Below are 10,995 nucleotides of genomic sequence, written 5' to 3' on the forward strand. Positions count from 1 at the left end.
AGACCTGCAAAAGCTGAGCTGTTAAAAATCCAGCATGAGGGAGCAGGGGATCCTGAAGCCTTACCCCCACTTATGAAACCATTAGCAGTTGATGGCTACTGGACTCAGAAAAGTCACTTCATTTGTTTGTTTGTTTGTTTGAGAGTGTGGCCACTAGTGCTAGGTTCACCATACTCCCAGAGGATGGCCCCATATAAAGGGCACGTGAGCAGCACTCACTGAGTGCAATGGGTTAATTTTGTCAAGGCTAAATACATAATTATTAAAGGAGGACATGAACTTAGAAGGGAGATGAGATGGGGTTTTCGGGGAAAGTTAAAGTTGTGCAGTGAGGGGTAAATACGAACAAAGTACATCATTTGATGTTAAAAAGTTTGGAAGAATAAATAAAATATTACAATGAATAAGAAACCTGGACTAAATATAGTCAGACATTCTGGGAATCAATATAAATGAAAGGAATATCTATGAAGCTATATCCAAGATGGGGAACATATGGCGTCTCTGTTAGGGCCTTTCTTTGTGCCATCACTTTCAGATATTCTCCACTGCAACTTCAGGAGGACAATGCAAATTTCCAATAGTTGCTTAAAAATAGGTTTGAAAATTATATGGAAACCAAAAATGCATGGTATCTATGCTAAACTGATAATAAATTTACGTTTTCTGTCAAAATGTAATTAACGACTCAAAACTTACATAAAGCTGATAACTCAGATATATGACTATTATTTGATGGCTAAACATATATTTAATCCTAATTGAATGAATTAAATTAATTGTAAATTAATTATACACAGTCAACTGACCATGACTCCATAGAACATAGTGACTGTTCCCTGTTATGTGCATAAGTAAAATGTTAAAAGCCAAAGGTTGCTTGTAGAAAATAAATTCGTATTGTAAGGTGTAGTGACTTCAAGAAGTATATTTTGATTGGAAAAAAATGTTTGGACTCACTAAATAAATGGTGAAAGAAACATTGATTTTTCTTAAATAATGAAATCATTGACCCATTTTATGACTATTCGTTTCCTTTTCTACTGTATAGAATTTAAGAATAAGTGTCCTAAGACAAATTCAGTAGCACTAATAAGATGAAAAGCAGAAATAGAAAACTGCCCTATTCCTAGTTTTAAGCTAACCACACTTACAAAATGGTACAGTTGCTTATAGTAGCCATCTTATAGATCATTAATTACATATGCTTACAGTGATGGCAGTCTTAAAAGAATCACCCAGTGCACTATGCTGACGTTTCAACCACATTGTCATTTAAAACAATTGTTCTCTAATTGATGTTCAGTTGTCTTATTAATAGATTTCCCTAAGACCTAGAAGCCTGTCTTGGATTTATCACCATGTTACCTAGACTCCCCAAACCTTCTTATAATTTTAATGTGATGTCTTGCTAATGGGGTGAGAAGAAAGAGCAGACTACAGGCACTGACAGCAAGGCGGACACTGAGTCATGTCTACAAAGCTGGTGTAGGGAGTGGGGCTTTTTCAGATAGGTAGAGGTAAGAAAACACAAGTTTTATTTGTACATATTGTACAGATTCCATAAAAATGGGTTTTATTTTTCTTTCTTAGGGCACATCAGGTAGGGTATGTGATTTTTGTGTCAGAGGAATTGATTGTTCATGCTATCTGTCAGGAATGCTCCTGCATCTGAAGGAATATCTGAGAGAGCAGAGTTAAATAATGTTAATTTATAACTGGAAAGCACAGCAACCTTTGATCCAAAGGTTATATAATTTCTGCCTTTGAGTCATGCCTTTTATTAGTCTAATTCTGGATAACTTCTGCTTCCTTCCAAAGTCCTTATGTCGGGGATGGAGGCGGGGAAGAACGAATTCTGTAAGAACACTGAAAACACAGGCATGAGGAGCTATGCTCAAAATACTTGCAAACCCCCAAGTGTAGCCCTATGTCTTACACGTACCACACTGGTAAAGAAAGAGACATTTAGATATCTAAGTCTGGGGAGACCACAAACTTAGCTCCAGGTTGTGAAAGACTATGTCTTCAAAGAATAAGGCTATGAGTGATAGATCAATATGTCTTTTGCCCTCATCTAGTCTACGTACACACATGTGCAAATGTCATAAACACAGGAAAAATGTCCAGATTATTTTACAATTGGCTCTTTCCTAAGTGCCCACTTGACTTGAGCAAATGATTGGCAAGGTATCCTCATTCTCACTCAATCATGCAGTAAAATGTCTGTAGTAGTTATCTGAACTAACTACTGTTTACATTTGTAGCAAAAATTTGATTTTATTATTTTAATTAAATTTCTGGTGCTATAAATCCAAGCCAGCATATGATACATGCTGGAAAAGTGCTGAAAAGTCAACATTGTGACTTTCAAAATAGGGTCTTTTAGGGAGTGAATCTTTGAGCTTGTGATACATTTTTTTTGTTATTGAATAGTTTATGTATTTACATTTTGTCCTTCTGGTCTAAACCAGTGAAGTTTTCCTCTTACTTGGTTCCCTCATCTCCCATGCACCCTCCCCCTGTTTCTATGAGGATGCTCTTACTCCCACCCATCCACTCCCACCTAACACCCTGGCATTCCCCTACACTAGGACCTTCAGAGGACCAAGGGTTTTTTCACCTATTGATGCCAGACTATGCCATCGTCTGCTACATGCTGGAGATCCCCCCACCACCATGTATACTTTTTGGTTGATGGTTTGGTCCCTGGGAGCTCTGGAGGGGTGTGTTTGGTTGATATTGTTTTTCTTCCTGTGGGGTTGCAAACCCCTTCAGCTCCTTCAGTCCTTTGTCAAACTCCTCCATTGGGGTTGTTGTGTTCAGTCTGATGGTTAGCTGCAAGCATCTTAATCTGTATCAGTAAGACTTTGGCAGAGCCTCTCAGGAGACATTCATACCAGGCTCCTGTCGGTAAGTACTTCTTGGCATCAGCAATAGTGACTGGGTTTGGTGACTACATATGGGATGGATCCCCAGTTAGGGCAGTTTCTGGATGGCCTTTCCTTCAGTCTCAGATCTTTGTATTTCCTCTGGTGAGTATTTTGTTCCCCCCTTCTAAGAAGGACTGAAGCATCCACATTTTAGTCTTCCATCTTCTTGAGCTATATATGGTTTGGGAATTGTATCTTGGATGTACCAAGCTTTGGGACTAATATCCACTTATCAGTGAGTGCATACCATCTGTGTTCTTTTGTGATTGGGTTACCTTACTCAGGATGATATTTTCTAGGTCTATCCATTTGTCTAAGAATTTCATGAATTCATTGTTTTTAATAGGTAAGTAGTGCTCCATTGTGTAAATGTACCACATTTTCTGTATCCACTCCTCTGCTGAGGGACATCTGGGTTCTTTCCAGCTTCTGACTATTAAAAATAAAGCTGCTGTGAGCATAGTGGAGTATGTGTCCTTGTTATATGTTATACTTTTGAGTATATGCCTAGGAATGGTGTAGTTGGGTCCTCAGGTAGCACTATGTCCAGTTTCCTGAGGAAGTGTCAGACTGATTTCCAGAGTGGTTGTACCAGCTTGCAATCCCACCAACAATGGAAGAGTGTTCCTCTTTGTCTATGTACTCACCAGCATCTGCTGTCACTTGAGTTTTTGATCTTAGTCATTCTGACTATTGTAAGGTAGAATCTCAGGGTTGTTTTGATTTGCATTTCCTTGATGAATAAGGATGTTGAACATGTCTTTAGGTGCTTCAAGGCCATTCAAAATGACCATTCCCCATGATTAAGTAGGCTTCATCACAGGTATGCAGAGATGGTTCAATATATGCCAATCCATCGACTTATTCACTAAACAAACTCAAAGAAAAAAACCACATGATCATCTCATTAGTTGCTGAGAAAGCATTTGAAAAAAATCAACACCACTTCATGATAAAAGTCGTGGAAAGGTCAGGATTTCAAGATCCATACCTAAACATAGTTAAAGCAGTATAGAACAAACTAGTAGCCAACATCAAACTAAATGGAGAGAAACTTGAAGCAATCCCACTAAAATCAGGGACAAGATAAGGCTGCCCACTCTGTCCCTAACTGTTCAATATAGTACTCGAAGTCCTAGTCAGAGCAATTAGACAACAAAAAAAGGTCAAAGGGATACAAATTGGGAAGGAAGAAGTCAAAGTATCGCTATTTGCACATAGTACACTTAACTGACCCCAAAAATTCCACCAGAGAACTACTAAACCTGATAATTTCAGAAAGGTACCTGGGTATAAAGTTAATTAAAACAAATCAGTAGCCTTCCTCTATTTAAAGGATAAACAGGCTGAGAAAGAAATTAGGGAAATGAATCTCTTCACAATAGTCACAAATAATATAAAAACCTTGGTGAGACTCTAACCAAGCAAGTGAAAGTTCTGTATGACAAGAGCTTGAAGTCCCTGAAGAAAGAAACCAAAAAAGATCTCAAAAGATGGAAGGATCTCCCATGCTCATGGATTGGAAGGATTAATATAATAAAAATGGCCATCTTGCCTAAAGCAATCTACAGAGTCAATGAAATCCCCATCAAAGTTCCAACTCAATTCTTCATAGAGTTAGAAAGAGCAATTTGCAAATTCATTTGGAATAAAGAAAAAAGCAGGATAGTGAAAACTAGTCTCAACAATAAAGAGCTTCTGGGAAAATCACCCTCCCTGACATCAAGCAATACATTGTATTACAATTACAAGCAAATGTAGTACAGATTAATTTTAATAAAAACTTCATGGCGTTGGTACAGAGACAGGCAGGTCAATCAATGGAATAGAATTGAAGACCCAGAAATGAACACATGATGAACACATACATACCTATGATCTCTTGATCTTTGACAAAGGAGCTAAAACCATCTGGTGGAAAAGAGATAGCATTTTCCACAAATGATGCTGGTTCAACTGGAGGTCAGCATGTGGAAGAATGCAAAATGATCCGTTTTTTTAAATCAAACTGCCCATATTTAATAGGAATACAATTAATAGTCCTATAAAGGGGAAATTAAGAATATCTTTTTGAGAAACAGCTATTTTAACTAAGCAACTGTACAGAAGATAATACTCATGTAAGCCAGGGCCACATGATACTTCCACAGTCCCCAAGGCTGACAGATCAATGCTCTGATTTATTAAATAGTCATTACCAGTACATATTGTATAGCTGTTAGCACAGGTGCTGTTGACAGGTACATTGAATACTGGACAAAAGTCTTGATCCCAAGAATTTATTATGCTCTAAACTCTAAAGCAGTAAAGCCATATCAAGGAATGCTTAAGTACTGAAGCCAAGAAAGCCAAGGTCCAATGGTTCTGAGATTCACCAAGAGGACAGAAAAGAGCATCATAAACACAAAAAAAATTGTCATGAGAAGCGTTGCTACAGATACCAAGCTTTGGCCTGTAGCTACGGCCAGTGCCATGGAACTTTCTGTATAAGCTGCCATTATAAGGGTAAACATCATGATGAAAAATCCTTCACCATCCTCTTCAGTTGTAACATGAAGTATAATGAACAAGTGTATATGACACTTGGCAAGAAGGTCATAGTAGTAAATCAAACAAAAGCTTTCCAAAGAAGTAAGAAAATACTCTGTAATATCCACTGATGTACTCATGTATAAAGAGTTAGTTTCTTCTCCACCATGAAGAGCTCCATAGCTAACAAACTGGTGAAACCCTGGTTGGTAGTCAGGAAAAGAAAACTCCAGCTCTGCTTTGCATTCCAGTGAGATCATTTTTCAGACCAAAGTAAATGGCACCAATAATCAGCTCCACTATGACTGTACCAATTTACTGAGCTATAGAAGCTTTTGGATTCCCGAGCAAGTTTTTAAATGAACGCCTGGCAATCCATCTGAGCTGATGACAGAATGAGGTAACATATAAGGCTCTTTGAAGGGTTCTTCTTCTGAGCTACTGGAAGTTGATCTAACTCAGCTTTTGTTTCTCCATAGATGGCAGAGTTGATGTAAAACTCAACTAAGTTTTCTATTCCTGGCTTCTCTCTCTTGGAAGGCTCTTCAGTCTTGTTTGCTTCATGGTCTTGTTCCTCTCTATTTAAGATCACAGCTGAAGGAATCTCTGATGATATCAAGGAAGAAATCTTCAGGGTTGTCGTAGGGCTCACCATGGTAACCTGCTGACGCAAAGTACTCTCCTTGTACAAAGCTCAAGTGCAAGTGGATAAATGACCTCCCCATAAAACCAGATATGCTCAAACTAATAGAAGAAAAAGTAGGGAGAGCCTCAAATACAAGGGCACTGGTGAAAATTTCCTGACCAGAACACCAGTGGCTTATGCTCTAAGATCAAGAATCGACAAATGGGGTTGGGGATTTAGCTCAGTGGTAGAGAGAGCACTTGCCTAGCAAAGCGCAAGGCCCTGGGTTCGGTCCTCAGCTCCAAAAAAAAACAAAAACAAAAACAAAAACAAAAACAAAAAACAAAAAAAATAAAAACAAAAAACAAAAAACAAAAAAAGCCCCAAAACCAAAAAACAAACAAACAAACAAACAAACAAAAAGAATCGACAAACGGGGGACCTCATAGAATTGCAAAGCTTCTGTGAGGCAGAGAACATTGTCATTAGGACAAAAGAGCAACCAACAGATTGGGAAAAGATCTTCACCAATCCTACATCAGATAGAGGGCTAATATCCAATATATACAAAGAACTAAAGAAGTCAGACTCCAGAGAACAAAATAACCCATTAAAAAATAAGGTACAAATAACTATACAGAGACTGCTACAAACTTGTAGTTTTGGGGTCAAATAGCATAAATAGATAGGGAATAATTAAAATGTGAGACTCCCCTGCTTTGTAATTTCAAAAGGGGTGGGGGTGGGGAAGAGTGATAGTTAAAATGTTTACAAAAATTTAAGTTCCCTGGGAACTTTCTCCAGTGTGGAGAAAAAAAATAAATAAATTTTAAAAATGGGGTACAGAGCTAAACAAAGAATTTTCAACTGAGGGATATCAAATAAACTTGTGATACTCTTGTTTTGCTCTCTAGGGAGCTGGAATCATAATCCTGCTCCATACACCCAGACTCTATCAACATTTTCATGACATACACTCTTGTCATTTAGGGCACTTGGTACAGCTACAATGTATTGGAGATTATTCACCAGGCAGCCGTGTGCGTTTTAATTGCAAGCCTATGTAATTGAAATGTAGACGAGAAAAAGCAAGACAGAAACATTGCAACAGTCTTTTAGGATATCTGATGGAATCCCAGATTTTCCAATGGCTGAGGACAAAGTGAGGTCTTCGATGCACTTTCCACTTGATTGATACTTGCTGGAGTATCACTTTACACGTGCTGGGTTAATCAGTGTGTATGAGGGTTAATATACAAACAATAGAATTCATCTTGAAAGGAAACACAGAGAGCAGAAATTGCTTATTAAAATGGTGCTCTCCTTGTCTTATTGACCATTCTTCTTCCAGTAAGCACCCCCGAACACACACACACACACACACAAATACACACACATAGTCTTATACATTTACCACTCAGAAATAACTTAAACCATTAGAAATCTCAGCCCATTAATACAATTTTATATTCTTTAACTATGATATTGGAAATTAAGAAGACTGGAATCTTAAATTTTTCTTAATTTTCTACATTTTTCTTAAATTTCAGTTCTGCTGAAGAGTTAACTGATGAAGACTTAATAAGAATTGCCTAAAATTTCTTAACCCCTAGGTTCTCCTCTGTAAGTCAGCAATAACAAAACACTGGGCTATTTGATTGCCTATGAAGCACTAAATAAAAGTAGCAATTGTGTAGAAATAGTATTACACTATTTTCATTGACACAATGATAAGATTTTCAATATGAGGTATGTGAAAGCAAATGCAAGAAGATCCAGGTAGCTATGTACCCACACTTAGTAATCACTGTCTGTCTTAGGTGGGGTTCTACTGCTGTGAAGAGATGGCCTGACTACAGCAACTTTAATAAATGAAAACATTTCACTGGGGTTGGCTTAGAGTTCATAGGTTTAGTCCATTATTGCAATGACAGGAAACATGGTGGCATGCATGCAGACTGTTCTGGGAAATAGCTGAGACTTCTACATATGGATCAGCAGACATATGAAGTATGAAAGTGAAAGTCACAGTAGGTCTGGCTTGAGATTTGAGACTTCAAAGCCCACCCCTAGTGACGCACTTTCTCTAACAAGGCCACATCTCTAACAAGGTCACACCTCCTAATAGTGCCATTTCCAATGAGCCTTTGGAGGCCTTTCAGTCTTTATATTTACCTATGTATCTGTATCTATATAGATCTATATCATATCTATATTTATATCATACAGCCATGGAGTTAGTTGGTTTGAAGGATAATAGATACAGATCTAATTTCAAACTGCATCTGAACATCTTGTTTTCTAAGTATCATGTGTTAAAGAAGTTCTTTTTTTTCCAGTGTAGGTTTCTGTCATCTTTGTCAAATATTAGATGACTATAGTTAGGTGTACTCGTGGATGGGTCTTAGAATTTGTCTCAATGGGGTTATATATCTGTTTCGGTGTCAGTACCACAGTCTTATTATTATGACTCTGTGATATATCTTGACATCTTTAATGGTAATTCCTCCAACATTACATTTTCTGCTTAGGGTTGTTTTAGCTACCCAGAGTCTTTTCAGTTTGTTTCTTTGACTTTTATTTTATATTAACTTCAGATTTTTTTCTAGTTCTCTGAAGAATGAGATAACTCAGTATTCTCTCACACAGGAAATTTTAATAATTTCTAGAGGGTTTCTGGTAGAAATTTTGGCATCTCTAAGGAATACTATCACATCCTCTGTAGTTTGACTCCTTATTTCCAATTCTGAGTCCTCTTGCATTATTTTTCTGACTGATGCTTCAAGTATAATATTAAAAAGAAGGAAAGAAGTGAGGATAGTGACAAATCCTCTTTCATTCTTGATTTCAGTGGGATTTCTTTATGCTTTTCTTTCTCCTTTTAGGAAAATGTTGGCCCTGGGTTTTATTTATTTCTTGTTTTGTTTTGTTTTGTTTTTTCACTAAAGAGACTTTATCAGGTTGCCATATGTTCCCTCTCATATTAAAATCTCTAAAACATTGATTGTGATATTGATTTTTGTCAAATGCTTTTTTGGCATTCATGGAGATTTCCTCCAATAAGGCCACACCTCCTCCAACAAGGCTATGCTTTCTAATACTTCCTAATACTTCTCAGTTATATTTACTGAGGGCCAGGTATTCAAACATAAAAGCCTGTTGGTGAGAAAGGTTTTCTAATTCAAACCGCAGCAGGAGGAGAAGTTACCTTGGTAGATCCTGATGTGAGATATGTAGCCCTTGGCTGGCAGAGAATTTAGATGTGGCACATGAGGTGACTGTAGGTTCATGGTTAGTGGGTCCCTCCTTGTTCTGAAGTTGGGTTGGGCACAAGCTGAAGTGGCTGTACTATGCTAAAGCACTGGATATGGGACTTGTGGCAGATCTGAGGGATAGCGGAGGTACATTGAGTAGAAGAATATCAGGAGGAATCCTTTTCATCCTCCTCTAAGTCCTGGAGGAGGCTCAGACAGAACCCATAGCTTATTCATTAGGCTAGATGGGTTGGCAATGAGTTTCAAGAATCTGTTTCTCTACGCATAAATGAAGGCCGCTACTAGATTTAAATCAGCATGTCTGGGGGTTGAAGTGGATTCTGCATATCCAAACTCAGGCGAAAGTGCTTCCTAGGCAGGAACTTTACCAACTAAACGGGTTATGCAGCCTTTGCATAGATCCTTATTGTTCCCTGTTATCCTCAAACCCCTCTGCTTTTTCTGTACAATCCTAAAGGGTCCTTTCTTCCACCATTATACTTACTGTCTCCTATCACATAACTCTCTCCCCAAGATCTCTGAAACAAAACAAACAAACAAACAAACAGTAAACAGCTCTTTGTCTTCTGGTTTCAGGACCTACACCAGGATTAAAATTTAAGGCTTGCATTGGAGAGGAAACGCGGTATGTGCCATCTGTCTTCCTCAGTGTGGCTTGTTTCATTTAACACAGTGATTTCTACGTCTATCCATTTACTTCAATATATAAGCCTTGGCAGAAAAGGTTAGAACTAGAATAAGGAATGACTCCAATGATTAACAAATAGTAGTGCATGAAAACCCTTTTCTCTAGCAGAGTATACCACCAGAGTGACAGTCTACAAAGTAGGAGAAAAATGTTGTTGGTGATTATACATTAAGAGTTGAAAGGGCTCCTCCATCCAGGACAGCTGTCTGAGGAATTATCTGCAGGTTCACAATGCAACTTCCCTTGTTTACCTCATCAAGTAAGCTGGCTGTTACACTATCAAGTAAGCTGGCTGTTAAACTGTGCCATTAATTCTGAGTAGTTTATTTTACAGCGCTAGTTAAGTGATACAGTGGGAAAACACACTAAACATCAAGTGTAGCCAGGATCACTATGGAAGTGAGCATGTTAAAAAAAATCAATGGTTAGATAGGAATGAATTATTTGAAGTATTTTTCTGTAATATCATGATGGAAAAACACATTGGTAACATTGAAATAAATACCAAAGGTTACACATGAGTCTCAACATAAAAGATGAGTAAAATAATAATGATTTGGAGAAAGTATTTCAAGAAAATAATAACATATGTAAGGAAACATAAGAACTCAAATCAAAAAACATACAGAGAATAAATAAAGGCTAAAATACACATTAGAAATTGCAATAATAACATCTAGTAAAATAGAGACTTTTTAAGTATAATGATGTGAAGAGAAAACATAATCTGTGGTGAGTTATGATACTGTAATTCTAAACTCCTGGAACCTAAAGTGTGCATGTATCTAAGATTTCACTTAAAATGGAGACAAGAAAGTGTCTAAGCCAGGGATTATATTGCTGGGCTAAAATATGACCTTAAGCAATTTCTCAAAGAAAGGGTTTATTTCACCATTCAACTCACATGTTATAATTCACTATTGAGGAAAATCAGGGCAGGAACTC

General features: G+C 37.5%; 1 pseudogene; it reads right to left on the reverse strand.

The window, feature by feature from the left end:
- Positions 1–4,975: 4,975 nt before the first annotated feature.
- Positions 4,976–6,187, reverse strand: LOC116884374 (annotated as a pseudogene).
- Positions 6,188–10,995: the final 4,808 nt, after the last annotated feature.

Source organism: Rattus rattus, chromosome 15, assembly GCF_011064425.1.
Source record: "Rattus rattus isolate New Zealand chromosome 15, Rrattus_CSIRO_v1, whole genome shotgun sequence".
NCBI classification, from domain to species: Eukaryota; Metazoa; Chordata; class Mammalia; order Rodentia; family Muridae; genus Rattus; species Rattus rattus.